Genomic DNA, 15,886 nt, shown 5'->3' with positions numbered 1-15,886 from the left:
GGAGCGGATTTGGAAGGGGGAATATGTAGAGATTTTTTCTTTGCTCCCCCTGGAAAGGTTTAATCTAGATAGGACAAGGAAGGATGAGGGTAAGAAAGAGGAGGAGGAAAAACGACGGTTCAGGTTGATTCCGCGGACGTTTGCTAATTGGTTGCAGGCGTTCGCAATTTTGGCGAGTGTGATTGGGGAAAGGGCGCCGGAGAATTGTTCGGCGCTGTTTTGTTATCTTGATGCTATAGGCGAAGCGTATAGGGTTTACGGGGGGGTTGCCTGGTTGCGTTACGATGAACAATTCCGGCAGAGAAAAGCGGTGCGTCCAGAAATGAGGTGGGATCACAAAGATATTGCCTTATGGCTGAGGGTGACGGCACCTGTTAGATCTGGGCAGCCCTTTCGGGGGGATGGGGGGAGCGGGGGGTCTTCCAGCATGGCGACGGCCTCAGCAAGAGGCTTGTGCTTTGCCTTTAATGAAGGAAACTGTAGATTCGGGGTTAAATGTAAATTTAAACACGAATGCTCAGGTTGTGGGGGGAACCATGGAGCGGCAAGATGCTTTGGGGGGGGGAAGCAGAAAGGGGATGCTAATAGCAAAGGGGGCGACGCCGGTCAGACTGGAAAGGATGGTGCCTTTTCTCGCTAGGTATCCGGATAGGGCCGCGGCGGTATTGCTTGAGGCGGGGTTTGGGGAGGGGTTTAGGATTCCGTTTGTACCAGGGGGGGCAGTGTTGTTAAAAAAGAATTTGCGTTCAGCTAGGGAGCATCCGGAGGTGGTGACAGATAAACTAAATAAGGAAGTGTTGTTGGGTCGTATGGCGGGCCCGTTTCAGGAGCCGCCTTTTGCGGATTTGCGAGTGTCACCGCTGGGAGTGGTCCCTAAGAAGGAGGTGAATAAGTTTCGGCTTATTCATCACTTGTCTTTTCCAAAGGGTTCTTCGGTCAATGATGGTATTGACCCCGCACTTTGTTCGGTGGTATATACGTCATTTGATGCAGCGGTCGGGTGGGTGAAGCGCTTTGGGGCGGGGGCACTCCTAGCTAAGACTGATATTGAAGCGGCGTTTAGGTTACTGCCGGTGCATCCGGATTGTCACCATTTGTTAGGCTGTTTTTGGGAGGGGGGTTTCTTTGTGGACCGATGCTTGCCCATGGGGTGCTCTTTGTCATGCGCCTACTTCGAAACGTTCAGTTCGTTTCTGGAATGGGCTGTGATAGACTCATCAGGTTGTGCATCTCTGATTCACTATCTGGATGATTTTTTGTGTATAGGCCCCCCGGGTTCGCGGGTGTGTTCCTTGTTGTTGGAAACGTTACGTTCGCTTTTTGATTGGTTTGGGGTTCCGTTGGCGGCGGAAAAAACGGTGGGTCCGGTAACGGTTTTGAGTTTCTTGGGGATTGTGATTGATTCTGAAAAGATGGAGTGTAGACTGCCAGTAGATAAATTAGAGGATTTGAAGGAAAATTTGGTGTATGCCTAGAGGAAGAAGAAGTTGCAGCTACGGGAGCTTCAATCACTGTTAGGGAAACTTAATTTTGCTTGCCGGGTCATGCCTATGGGTAGGGTTTTTTGTAGACGTCTGGCTGGGGCGACAGCAGGTGTGGTTTCGCCTCGTCACTACATTCGGCTAGGGAAGGAATTGCGGGCGGACTTAAAGGTGTGGGTGTCATTTCTGGAAAAGTATAACGGTCGCTCGTTATTTATGGGGGAGGTGATGGACTCGTTTGACTTTGAGCTGTTTACGGATGCGGCGGGTGGTTCCGGTTTTGGTGCATTTTGTAGTGGCCAATGGTGTGCTGGGCAGTGGCCGGTAGGGTGGTTTGAGCGCGGTTGGGTGAGGAATTTGGCGTTATTGGAGCTCTTCCCAATTGTGGTGGCGGTGTTGTTGTGGGGGGACCGTTTTTTCGGAATAGGAAGATTCGTTTCCACTGTGATAACATGGGGGTGGTGCAGGCGATAAATGGTTTGTCGGCATCCTCGCCGTTAGTGGTACGGCTTCTTCAGCGGTTGGTGTTGGAGTGCCTGTCGCTTAATGCCTGGGTGGTGGCGGTGCATGTCCCGGGGGTGGAGAACTGTATTGCTGACGCCCTCTCTCGTTCACAGTGGGATCGTTTTCGTCAGTTGGCTCCGGACGCGGAAGCTACGGGCCTACCTTGTCCGGCTTGCCTGTGGGACCTGCTGGAGGAACCGTGAATGGGCTCATTCAAGCGTCGTTGGCGCCCGGTACGTGGGCCATGTATGTCAGAGCTTGGGATCATTGGGAGGCTTGGTGTGTGGATCTGGGTGCGAAGATGGAGGATGCGGAGGTAGCGTTGTTGATGTTTTTGGGGCATTGTAAGGAAGAGGGATGGTCAGTTAGTAAAATGAATGGTTGTATGGCCGGGCTGGCTTTCGGTTTCAAAATGAGACGGATGTTTGATTTTACTAAGTCGTTTCTGGTGGTGCAGGCGTTAAAAGGATGGCGTAGGCTGCGATCAGGGGTGGATACCAGGAGGCCGGTATCGTTTGCGTTATTGTTGGAGTTGGGGGGGCAGTTGAGGGGTGTGTGTAATTCAGAGGGGGAGGTCCGTTTGTTTAAATTGGCTTTTTCGCTGGCGTTTTTTGGGGCGCTTCGTTTGGGTGAACTAGTTTGTCCGTCAGTGTATAGACCGGGGGGGTTGATGAGGGATGATGTGGATTTGTTTCCGGATAGGGTGGAGTTCGTTATCCGTAGATCAAAGACCGATGTGGATGGTTCACGGGTAGAGGTGGGGCTAGGTCCACTGTTAATTCACGCGGATGGGTCCTATTTGTCCCGTTTTCAATTTTCGGCAGTGTTTGCTAAATGTTTGCAGGGGTTGGGGCTGGATCGGGAGGGGTACTCCAGTCATTCGTTTAGGATTGGTGCAGCCACTGAAGCGGCAAGGCTGGGTTTGGGGGATGAGGTCATAAAACGCATAGGACGATGGGAATCTACGCGTTTTAGGTCATATGTTCGTCTGAATCGTTTATAAAAAAAAAAAAAATATATAAAAAATAAAAAATAAAAAGAGGGGCGGATGATATTTTGCTTTACGTTGGCAGTGTTGTTCTTGCATTATTTTTCTCGTTTCAGGTGCAGCACCCGCCCTGGTGTGGATTTTGGTTCACTCCTATGTTTTCTGGGGGGCCGTTCGGGCAGCAGTTCGGCCGGACGGTCAGCAACTAGGTTTCGACAGGGCATCGGTGGTGGTAAGATGGATAGGGCGCAGGGGCATGATTTGGAGAGGGGTGCTGCCTGAGGTGCATCGTTTTGCACGGATGGATAGGGCACCTGATGTGTTGGTGATCCACGCGGGTGGAAATGATTTGGCTGCGAGACCTATCAGGGAGCTGGTAAGGGATATCAAATGGGACATGTTGCGGTTGTGGTCATTGTTCCCAGGGTTGGTGACTGTCTGGTCGGACATAGTGCCGAGGCGAGTCTGGAGGGAAGCGAGGTCGTTGGAGGCGGTAAATAAGGCTCGGGTTAAAGTTAATCGGGCGATTGGGCGGTTTATGGCACGGAATGGGGCTGTGGTGGTCCGGCATAGGGACTTGGAGAGCGGGGTTGGTTCCTTTTGGAGAGCGGACGGGGTGCACCTGAATGCAGTAGGGGTGGATATGTGGAGCCTGGCGCTACAGGAGGGTATTGAGGTGGCCCTGAGGATGTGGAGGAACGCACAGAGTTGAGGAGTCTAATCTGTGCGTCGGTGGCGGTGGGGGGTCCTTGGAGTTGGTTACGGTGGAGCTGGAGGACATTGGGAGGGCCCCCACGGTTGGGGCTGGACTCCCATGGTGGCCCAGCTGTTGAGGGGGGGGCCATTCTGTGGTGCTTCCGAGCTGGGGGTCACGGCTGGAGGCAAAATGGCTCACCCCGGGTCAGCAGCTGGGGGGTTTTGGGGCTCCAAGGACCTCCCCCGTTAGGAGGAGTCATTGTTGGGAATTTTCATGGTTTATGTTATGTTGTATTTATATTAATAAACGGCTGCTGTGGCCAATATATTCCAACAGGTGTCTGAGTCTTTTTAGGGATGGTTGGGTATATTGGTATATGTTGTGGGCTGAACAGGTGAGAACAGGTGGTGGTAGTAGGGGCGAACAAAATATAACCAATACCCCCGTCAGGAAATGGCCGGACTGGAAGGGGGGAGAAAGGGGGGCCCCTAAGGGTAGGCCCACATGACGGGGGGTTTGGTTAGGGAGCCCCAGGGAGATTAGGATTGGGGTAGCAGGGGGTGGGGTGGATGCAGGGGGGGTCGTATTGGTGGGTTTGAGCAGGAGGGGAGGGGCATAGGGGTTAAATAGAGTAGGGGGAAAGTGGACGGTAGCCATTTTGGTTACCTGAGAAAGCTCCCACCCACCCTCCCTTTTAAGTTTGGCTGGGGGGGGGGGGCGAGGCGATGTGTGCGTGTGGAGAAGGGAGCGGTCTTGTCACAGTGGCGTTGGCGGTGGGGGGTCCTTGGAGTTGGTTACGGTGGAGCTGGAGGACATTGGGAGGGCCCCCACGGTTGGGGCTGGACTCCCATGGTGGCCCAGCTGTTGAGGGGGGGGCCATTCTGTGGTGCTTCCGAGCTGGGGGTCACGGCTGGAGGCAAAATGGCTCACCCCGGGTCAGCAGCTGGGGGGTTTTGGGGCTCCAAGGACCTCCCCCGTTAGGAGGAGTCATTGTTGGGAATTTTCATGGTTTATGTTATGTTGTATTTATATTAATAAACGGCTGCTGTGGCCAATATATTCCAACAGGTGTCTGAGTCTTTTTAGGGATGGTTGGGTATATTGGTATATGTTGTGGGCTGAACAGGTGAGAACAGGTGGTGGTAGTAGGGGCGAACAAAATATAACCAATACCCCCGTCATGCTGCTTGCAGCTTTATTCTGTCCGTGATGGGGGGTGCAACCATGCATTTCGGTGCATTCTGTTTCGTTCAGTTCAGTTTTGTCCTCATTGACAGTGAATGGGGACAAAACTGAAGCGTTTTCTTCCGCAATTAAGATCCTATGATGGATCTCAGTAGTGGAATTGAAAATGCTAGTGTGAAAGTTGCCTTACTCCAGTTTTTATAACCCCCTTTTCGAATGAGTTTGTGACGCCTCTGCAACATTCATGACTTTTTTTCTAAAATTTTGACACATCATTAACAAAATTAACCATGACCACTTTTCTGTACCTCCATACTTTAGCAATGCCTCCATTATACACCATCTGATGGATCATCACACAACTCTTTGTTCCCATCAGCTTCCGTTTAAATATGTGAAATCGGTGTATGGATGGTTAGTATGACCCAAGTTGTGTGTGGGTGGCATATTACATCTCAGCACAACCGGTCTACTTGGAGCATGAATGGTGCTGTGATATGTATGTGTATATGAGCTTTTAGAATGGATTCACCCCTATTTTTTCATCAAATTTGTCTGCAAAAATTAGCAGTAAACGCACCACAAACTGTGCAAAAATAATGTGATGTGTGGGGGGTGATTTTACAAGGGTTCTGCTACTGATCAGTGGTACAGTATGTGGATTGGTGCTCATTACCTGCATTTCCAGGCAGCAATGATTGCACTTTTTGAGATATTAACAATGTCAAAATGATCATCCATCTCCATACAGTATACTGATTATCAGCAGCACAACTCTATGTATTCAGGGAAATTTGCTGCTAACCAGGGCCCTTTCTGTCATTAGGTGAGATGAGAATATCGCCTCAGGCAGCAGTTTGCAGTATATTTGAGGAAGCAGCATCCACACAGCATTAAACTGAAAGCTCAAGGGGAGTGTCTTTTCTGCTGCAGCTAAGGGGGCGTGTCTCAGCTCTGCCTATCACAGCTCAGGAGGCAGTTGAAGGATGAAACTGAGCATGTGCGGCCTTCTCAGTGAGCAGGTCAAAGAAATAAAAAATAAAAAAACAGCAGGCGGCACTATACAGATACATTTTATTGAATAACTCAGTGGCTATGCTACATTTTTAATTACATGCTACTACAAAAGTATTCAGATCCAGGGTTTGAAAACTGTAGAATATTTTTCATGGGACAATCCTTTTAACCACTTCTCAACCACCCATTGACTTTAAACGTCCTTGGGCGGTCGGTTTATCTCTGAATGGACGTTCTGGAACGCTAATCGTGCAGCTGCCGAGCGGGGGGCCCAGTGACAGCAGGACACCCCAGAGAGAAGACAGGAACCATTCCTGTATGTCCCTGCCTTCTAGATCGCTGTATACACAGAGCTCAACAAGCGCTGTCTATACAGATCAGGAAGTGTTATGCCACTTCCTTTCCAGGCCCGGCCAGGGGAGTGCAGGAGCTGACGGGTCTTCCATAGACCACGGCCTCATGCTCCTGTAATTTGCCCACTGGCTCCTGGTATCGCCCATACGGCGCAGGTAGGAGAGCGTTAGGTCCCGGGCTACTTGAGAAACCTTGACGTGGTGCCCGGGCTTAGACATGTTCTACACCGTAGGACATGTTGACTAATCTCTCAATTTTAAAATCAGTTTGAGGGTTTAGTGAGACCGCAGAGTGCACCTGTATTTGTTGTTGTTTTGTTACACGATTAGCCCTGCACTGAGGCTGTACAGTGCAGTATTATGCTGTACAGCCTCTCTGGGGGGTGTATTTCCATTGTAACTGGGGCTAAATCAATAGTTTAACCTCTTAAGGACACAGGGCGTATAGGCAGGCGGTGATCGGAACAAGGTCCCTGCTCAAAATCATTGGCACCCTGGGACAATGCGCAGGGGGGTCCTGTTGCAGTGCGCAGCCCTGCAGGATGAGCGCTGGTGAGGTCACAGGGGCAGTTAACAGACCGAGGGTTGCTATTGTTACTCACAGTTTTTATATACCCTGGGCAGGCATACAGCAGTGATGGAGAGGCTGGCACATGGATCCTCTGGGGCACTCTCTGTGTATAGGGACCAGGCCGGGTGGTAGGTGAGGTGCCCTGGGTGTTGCAGGTTTAATGTGCCGGTGGCAAGATCCCTTTAAGTTCGTGACGCCAGTGCCGGTAATGGTGGCACACCGATTTGTTGTAGGAATAATTGAGGAACACAAGTTGCAGTGAACCAGAACTTCCTTTTACTGAACAGTTCAACTATTTACAGTCTTTAGTTAGTTCCACATGTAAAAGATTGTGACAGGCAGGCTTTATATAAACGGCAGGCAAAGTCCTTGCAAGATACTCAGAGGAAATAACACTTACAGATCAGGCTGTATTTTCCTTATATCCTGTCTGGCTTTCTCCAAGGCCCGTATGCCCTATTGCTGGCTTTATCCTTGGGTAGAGAAACCTTCCTCTGGTATAGGTCTCCTTGCTGTAGTATATACTTCTGCCCTTCAGCTCTCTGTTTGGCTGGAATAAACTTGGCTCTGCACTGTACTTTTAAAGGTACTTGGTTTCTCAGGAGGCAGCTTCTTCCCCTGGATGCAAACTAGGAGCCTGGGCTATCTAGCTTCATGTTGGAACTGAACTTCAGCTCCTCTCTAGCTAAAGTTCTAGCTTCACAACCTTTCTGGACTGACTGACTGACCCTTTCCTGTCCTGAACCTGACAATATATACTAGGGGGTTCCCTAGCTCCCTCTACTGTCTAGGAGGAGGAACTACCCCTAACAGGCCTGGTACAGGAGATAACAGGAAAAATACACATAAAACATCATATAAAATACAATGACCCTGTTCCACAAAAGGTGGGGAACAACGTGGCCCAATTGACCCTTGTGTAGTTCCCACATTTACCTAGTAAGACACTACACTGTGACCCTCCCCCATGTCGGCGATCACAGCAAACCGCAGGTCAATTCAGACCTGCGGTTTGCTGCGTTTATGGGTAGTTCCTGGGGGGGATCAGCGGTGCCATCGGGTCCCCGTGCTGCTGTAATGGGGACCCGATAGCATCGGCGCTGCCTTTCGGTGAAGAGCCTGTGAGATCCGGCCCCCTGGATCTCACAGGCAGGAAGCTGTATGAGTAATACACACTGTATTACTCATACAGCCAATGCATTCCAATACAGAAGTATTGGAATGCATTGTAAATAGGATCAGACCCCCAAAAGTTGAAGTCCCAAAGTGGGACAAAAAATAAAGTTAAAAAAAGTTGAAAAAATTAAGTTTCCCTCCCCCCCAAAAAATTGAAAGTTTCCAAAAACAAACAAAACATAATTTCCCCCAAATAAAGCAAATAATAATTGGTAAAAAATAAATGTAGACATATTAGGTATCGCCGCATCCGTATGGATCGGCTATATAAACATATTACATGACCTAACCCCTCAGATGAACATCGTAAAAAATAAAAATTGTGCTAAATAAACATTTTTTTTGTCACCTTTCATCACTAAACAGCAAGTGATCAAAAAGGCGTATGCCCACCAAAATAGTACCAATCTAACCTCATCCCACAAAAAATTAGCCCCTACCTAAGACAATCTTCCAAAAAATAAAAAAAAAATAAAACATCATTGTTTTTGTTTTAAAAAAGCTGTTATTGTGTAAAACTTAGGTAAAATAGAAAAGTATACATATTAGGTATTGTCGCATCCATAATAACCTGCTCTATAAAAATATCACATGACCTAACCCCTCAGGTGAATACCGTAATTTAAAAAAATAAAAACGGTGTCAAAAAAGCCATTTTTAGTCACCTTACATCACAAAAAGTGTAATAGCAAGCGATCAAAAATTTATATGCACCCCAAAATAGTGCCAATTAAAAAGTCATCTTATCTCGCAAAAATCATACCCTAGCCAAGATAATCACCCAAAAACTGAAAAAACAATGGCTCTCAGACTATGGAGACACTAAAACATGAATTGATTTGTTTCAAAAGTAAAATCATTGTGTAAAATTTACATAAATAAAAAAAAATGTATACATATTAGGTATCGCCGCGTCCGTAATAACCTGCTCTATAAAAATATCACATGACCTAACCCCTCAGGTGAATACCGGAAAAAAATAGAAATGAAAAAACGGTGTAAAAAAAAAACAACTTTTTTTTTCACCTTGCATCACAAAAAGTGTAATAGCAAACGATCAAAAAGTCATACGCACCCCAAAATAGTGCCAATCAAATCGTCATCTCATCCCGCCCAAAATTGTACCCTACCCAAGATAATCGCCCAAAAACTGAAAAAACTATGGCTCTCAGACTATGGAAAAACTAAAACATAATTTTTTTTGTTCCAAAAGTGAAATCATTGTGTAAAACGTACATAAATAAAAAAAAGGATACATAGGTATCGCCACGTCCATAATAACCTGCTCTATAAAAACATCAGATGACCTAACCCCTCAGGTGACTACCGTAAAAAAATTCTATAAAAACGGTATAAAAAAAGCAATTTTTTGTCACCTTACATCACAAAAAGTGTAAGAGCAAGCATTCAAACAAAAAAATTAGCCCCTACACAAGACAGTCGCCCAAAAAATAAATAAAACTATGGCTTTCAGAATGTGGAGACACTAAAGAATTATTTTTAAAAAAATGCTTTGTTATGTAAAAATGAAACAAAGAACCCAAAAAATCATATTTGGTATTGTCGCGTCCGTGACAACCTGCTCTATAAAAATACCACATGATCTAACCTGTCGGATGAATGTTGTAAATAACAAAAAAAAAACAGTGCCAAAATAGCTATTTCTTGTTACCTTGCCTCACAAAAAGTGTAATATATAGAAACCAAAAATCATATGTACCCTAAAATAGTACCAACAAAACTGCCACCCTATCCCGTTGTTTCTAAAATGGGGTCACTTTTTGCGAGTTTCCACTCTAGGGGTGCATCAGGGGGGCTTCAAATGGGACATGATGTTAAAAAAAAAACAGTCCAGCAAAATCTGCCTTCCAAAAACCATATGGCATTCCTTTACTTCTGTGCCCTGCCGTGTGCCCGTACAGCAGTTTATGACCACATATGGGGTGTTTCTGTAAACTACAGAATCAGGGCCATAAATATTGAGTTTTGTTTGGCTGTTAACCCTTGCTTTGTAACTGGAAAAAAGTATTAAAATGGAAAATCTGCCAAAAAAGTGAAATTTTGAAATGTTATCTCTATTTTCCATTAATTCTTGTGGAACACCTAAAGGGTTAGCAAAGTTTGTAAAATCAGTTTTAATACCTCGAGGGGTGAAGTTTCCAGAATAGGGTCATTTTTGGGTGGTTTCTATTATGTAAGCCTCACAAAGTGACTTCAGATCTGAACCAGTCCTTAAAAAGTGGGTTTTTGAAAATTTCAGAAAAATTTCAAGATTTACTTCTAAACTTCTAAGCCTTGTAACATCCCCAAAAAATTAAATGTCTTTCCCAAAATGATCCAAACAGGAAGTAGACATATAAGGAATGTAAAGTAACAACTATTTTTGTAGGTATTACTATGTATTATAGAAGTAGAGAAATCGTTAATTTCTAACGATAATTTGTTTTCCCTTAGTCCTAACAGCAGCACAGATGGGGTTAACTACCCCCCGTGGACTGGTAGGACCGGCGGAATTTTAATGAGCCCAAGAACCAATAACAAAGCTTTACACCCCTACAAAAGGAGGGAACATTCCCCAGCCCACTGTGTCTATAGCAAGAATAACTTATTAGGGTGGGAAATTTGTGTGCTGCTGTTAGGACTAAGGGAAAACAAATTATCGCTAGAAATTAACGATTCCCTTACGTCCTACCAGCAGCACAGATGGGTAGATAGCAAGAAGAACCTCTAGGGAGGGCCCTCATGCCTGGCAGAGCTAAGAATAGCCTGCCCAAAGGCCGAAAACTCTGCTACCCTGTCGTCTAGTCTGTAGTGGGAGATGAAAGTGGATTCAGAGCTCCAGGAGGCAGCTTTACAAATCATCTCCAGAGGAAGGAGACTTCTTTCAGCAAAGGAAGTAGAGATGGCCCCTGTGGAATGGGCCTTCACAAAACTCTGGAGGATCCAAAGCCTGAGAAACAAAAGATTCTCTAATGGCCTCCTTAATCCAGCGACTAATCAACGCCTTGGACGCCTTGCGGCCTTTGGACTTACCGGCAAACAGGATGAAGAGATTCTTATCTATCCTGAACTCCTTGGATCTATCCACATAGATCTGGAGGCATCTCGAGATATCCAACGGATGCTTGACAGGATCCCTGGAGGAGGTAGAAGGAGAAAATAAAACTGGCAAAGAAATCAACTGATTTATATTCTGAAATGAAGGGACCTTAGGCCTGAAATATGGAAGGAATCTCAGGAGAACCCAGTCTTGAAGAAAGATGGTATAGGGTTCTGAGGCCGAGAAGGCTTGAAGCTCTGAGATTCTCTTGGCCGAGATTACTGCCAGTAAGAAGACCGACTTCAGAGTCACGAACTTTAAATCCACCTCCTCCAAAGGCTCAAAGGGGGAAGATGCTAAACCCCTGAGCATGACTGAAACTTCCTTTAAGGAAGCGTTTGATGAGCGGGTCCCGAGATAAGAGTCTGTTGAGACAGGCCGAGGTGGCAGAAATCTGGACCCTCAGAGTAGATGGAGCAAGGCCTCTGTCTAGGCCGTCCTGTAGGAATTGAAGTATCGTAGAGAGGGGCGGATCTGCAGACGCCACCTGGTTTGAAGCACACCATGACGAGAAGATTCTCATGATTCTGGAGTAAGCTTTCTCAGTAGATTCTGCTCTTGAATGTGACAACGTTCTCAGGACCAACTCTGAAAGCCCTTCTATTCTGGGAAGGGACTGATCAACCTCCAGGCTGTCAGGTTGAACCTGTGCAGATCTGGGCAGAGGTGAGTGTCCCATGACACCAGGGTCTGCAGTGAGGGGAGCCTCCAATAATGTTTCTGACTCATCTGAATGAGCTGGGTAAACCAGGATCTCTTGGGCCAAAACGGTATGATGGCTATTACCGAGGCCTGATCCTGACGAATTTTCATCAATACCCTCGCTATCATGTACAAGGGAGGGAAGATGTAAGCCAGCCTGAACTTCCACGGTATCGACAGAGCATCTATCGCCAGGGGGTTGTCCTCCCTGTAAAGGGAGCAGAACCTCTCCACCTTGGCATTGAACCTCGTTGCCATGAGATCTACCTCTGGCAAACCCCACCTGAGGATTATCTGCCTGAATATCTCCGAATGCAGGGAACATTCCATTGTCGGCAGACCGCGACTCAGACGATCCGCGATTATATTGCAGGAACCACGGATGTGAATGGCAGACAGGTGGGAAAGGTTCAACTCTGCCGACCGGAGAATTACCCCGATCTCTGAAAAGAGGGGTAGAGATATTGTGCCTCCCTGCTTGTTGATGTACAGGACTGCAGTCATGTTGTCTGACTGTACTCTCACTGCTAAGCCCCGGATTCAGGGGGAAAAGTGAAGGAGGGCTAGCCGGATGGCTCGAATCTCGCAGAGATTGGAGGAAAGTAGCCGCTCCTGAGGAGACCAAGTCCCCTGGACAGGGGAACCGTCTAGGTGAGCGCCCCAGCCTACTTGGGACGCATCCGTAGTCAATATGACCCAGGATGGCTGGGTTATAGACTTCTCCCCCAGGAGATGGAGCCACCATCTCAGGGAGGTTTCAAGTCTGACAAGACAGGGAACACAGGGAATTTAGCCCGACGGGCTGCCATCCCATTTGGCAAGGACCTCCGATTGTAAAGGGCGGAGGTGCCACAAAGCCCAAGGGACTGCCTCCGCAGCTGCTGACATGAGCACCGACATCTTCATGAGAGTCCTGATGGAAACTCGATGAGGAACAGATAGGAACCTTGCCAAGTCCAGAATCCAAGTTCTTCTTTCTGGAGTCAACTGAAGGGACATCCCAACGGAGTCTACTATAAAGCCAAGATAGGTTACTAAAGTCGACGGGCTCACGTTCGACTTCTGCCAGTTGAGGATCCACCCTAGGTATTATGGTCAGCCCTTGAAGCCTCAGAGTTGCCACCACTGAAACCACCACCTTGGTGAAGGTGATAGGAGCAGAGGAAATCCCGAAGGGTAAGGCAACAAATTGAAGGTGCCTGAGGACCCCTGAGACCTGGACCGCGATCCTGAGATACCTCTGGGAAGCAGGATGGATGGGGATGTGAAGATAGGCATCCTTGAGGTCCAGGGTAGCCATCACGTCTCCAGGATTGAGAACGTGGATCACTGACCTGATAGTTTCCATGCGAAACTTTGCCTTCCTTTTAAATCGATTGAAAAATCTCAAATCGATAATCATCCGGAGGTCTCCGGATTTCTTGGGAACTAGAAAAACCGGAGAATAGATCCCTAAGCCCCGCTCTCCTGCCGGAACCTCTAGGACCCAAGGGTCCAGAATCTCCTGAGCCCAGACATCCTTGAACTGGGCAAGACGCCCCCTGACAGACACAAGGGGATAAGGAATGGGAAAATCTCCGGAAGGATGGCAGGAGTAGCGGGGGTTAACCAAGAGCCGGCGAGAGGCCAATAGTCAGGAGGGCTTAGCCTCCTTAGCTCCTCTGCGAGGGCACTTAGAAAATTTTCGTTGCGCCCCCAGTCTCTACGCAATCTATTTTGCGCTTGTTGGCCGGATCTACCACCGCGCTCTTGTCTGCCCCGTCCCCGAAAGGGCTGCTGGGGAAGACTTTTCCCCTTCTTATCGGAGAGATCCTCCATAATCTTGTCCAATTGTGAGCCGAACAAGCGGTCAGGTTCAAAGGGGAGACCGCACAAATTATATTTCGATGCATTATCCGCGACCCATGGTTTGAGCCATAAGGGCCTGCGGGCTGCAGAGACCAGGGCATGGACTTAGCTGACAATTTTAGCTGTAACTGTGCCGTGTTGCACAGAAAGTCAGTCGCCAGATTGATGGTCTTAAATGCGGCCAGGATGTCATCCTGGGACACCCTCTGGTCCACATCCGTCTGGATTTGATTCAGGCGGGAACGGAGGAAGGAAGAAACTTCCGTAGCCGCGATAGCGGTCGAAGCAGAGGCTGCAGCGGCCGAGTAGCCTCTTCTTAACGTGCACTCTGCCCTCCTATCAAGGGGGTCTTGCAGCCTAGACCCATCGTCTGCTGGCACCAGAGTGCATCTGGACAGTTTGGCGATGGCCATGTCCACCTTGGGAATGGAACCCCACGATTCCACCAAGGAAATTGGCATGGGAAACATGGTCCTGAATTTCTTAGTCAGGACTGGAACTTTCGCAGGTTTTTTCCATTCCATCCTCATAACGGAAAGAAGGGTCTCATCCGCCTTGAAGACGCGCTGTGCCCGACCGGCGGGATCGGAGGACTCCCCGGTGTCAACATCATGGTCCCCCGACCTGATGGACTTTAGCAATTTCTGAGTTTTCTCTGGTGGAAAAAAGCATGATGTTAACTCCTCTTCATCAGAAGAGGAGGAGACCAAAGAAATTGCAGCGGGTCTTTCCACAGGCGCTGAGGTATCCATGGGAGCTTGAGTAGCGGGAGAAGCCTCTCGCTTAGAAAGCCTGTGCTGCCAGAGGACGATTGAGAGAGAAAAGGAGCTTTAAATAGGCAGAGCTCCGCCCCCAAGGGCGGAGCTCCCTCCCCTAGGAGGATCTAAACTAGATCCTAACAGAATAAGCCTATTAAAATTTGAAAAATAGGCTAAACTACTCCCCCTCCCCTAGCGCTGCCAGAATATAGCCAGTGCCTCAAAAAAATCTGGCCGAAAAAAAGGAAGTGACATCAGGAAGGGTCCGACATTACTTCCGGTGATGGCGGCACCCATCGGAGACACGGCGCCGGACGGAGAAGAGGGGAGGTAAGAAAGGAGAAGCCCCGAAACTAAGTAAAGGGGGGCTAAGAGAAAAAAATACAAAAGTAGGCGGAAAGAAACTGCCAAACACAAAAAAACACTTGCCCAAAAAAAACTGAGGGGAACCGGCAGTCCACCTGTCCGGAGGACAGAAAAGAACACAGTGGGCTGGGGGGTGTTTTCCCCTTTTGTAGGGGTGTAAAGCTTTGTTATTGGTTCTTGGGCTCATTAAAATTCCGCCGGTCCTACCAGTCCACGGGGGGTAGTTAACCCCATCTGTGATGCTGGTAGGACGTAAGGGAATTGAAACGTGGAAATTTGCTAATTTTTTCATTTTTTTTGTAAATTTGGTATTTTGTTATAAATAAAAAAGAATTTTTTTACTCCATTTTACCAGTGTCATGAAGTACAATATGTGACGAAAATCTCAGAATGGCCTGGATAAGTCAAAGCGTTTTAAAGTTATCACCACATAAAGTGACGCTGGTCAGATTTGCAAAAAATGGCCTGGTCCTTAAGGTGAAAAAAAACACGGTCCCTAAGGGGTTAAAAAAAATTGTTAAATGTCCCCCAGAGGTCTTGTATGACCTTATGGGTGACACAAAGTGTAAAAAAATAAATAAAAAATAAATAAAAAAGTTTCACATAAGAAAAAAAAAGACATGTTTGTTATCACCGCGTCCGCAATGACCAGCTCCATAATAATATCATATGATCTACCCCTTCAGGTGAACACCGTAAAAAAATAAAAAATAAAAAATAAACATTATTCCAAAACAGATTTTTTCTTTAGCACACCTCCCAAAAGACATTATGTTAATCAATCAAAAAGTTGCATGTACCCCAAAATGGTAGCAATAAAAACATCACCTAATCCTACAAAAGAAGAGCCCCCACACAAGACCATAGCCATTGCTTTAATTCCAATGGAATACCAAAAGGGTTAACAACATTTCTAAAACCAGTTTTGAATAGTTTTAGGGGTATTGTTTCTAAAATGGGGTCATTTATGGGTTGGTTGTAAGCCCCACAAAGTGACTTCAGAACTGAACTGGTCCTTAAAAAAGTTGACTTTGGAAATTTTCCTAAAAATTTCAAAAATTGCTTCTAAAGTTCTAAACCTTCTAGCATTCTAAAATAATAAAATTACATGACCAAAATGATGCCAACATAAAGTAGACA

The sequence above is a fragment of the Bufo gargarizans genome, chromosome 1 (assembly GCF_014858855.1).
Source record: "Bufo gargarizans isolate SCDJY-AF-19 chromosome 1, ASM1485885v1, whole genome shotgun sequence".
NCBI classification, from domain to species: domain Eukaryota; kingdom Metazoa; phylum Chordata; class Amphibia; order Anura; family Bufonidae; genus Bufo; species Bufo gargarizans.
The sequence above is the reverse complement of the archived record's forward strand: the minus strand, read 5'-3'. Positions refer to the sequence as shown.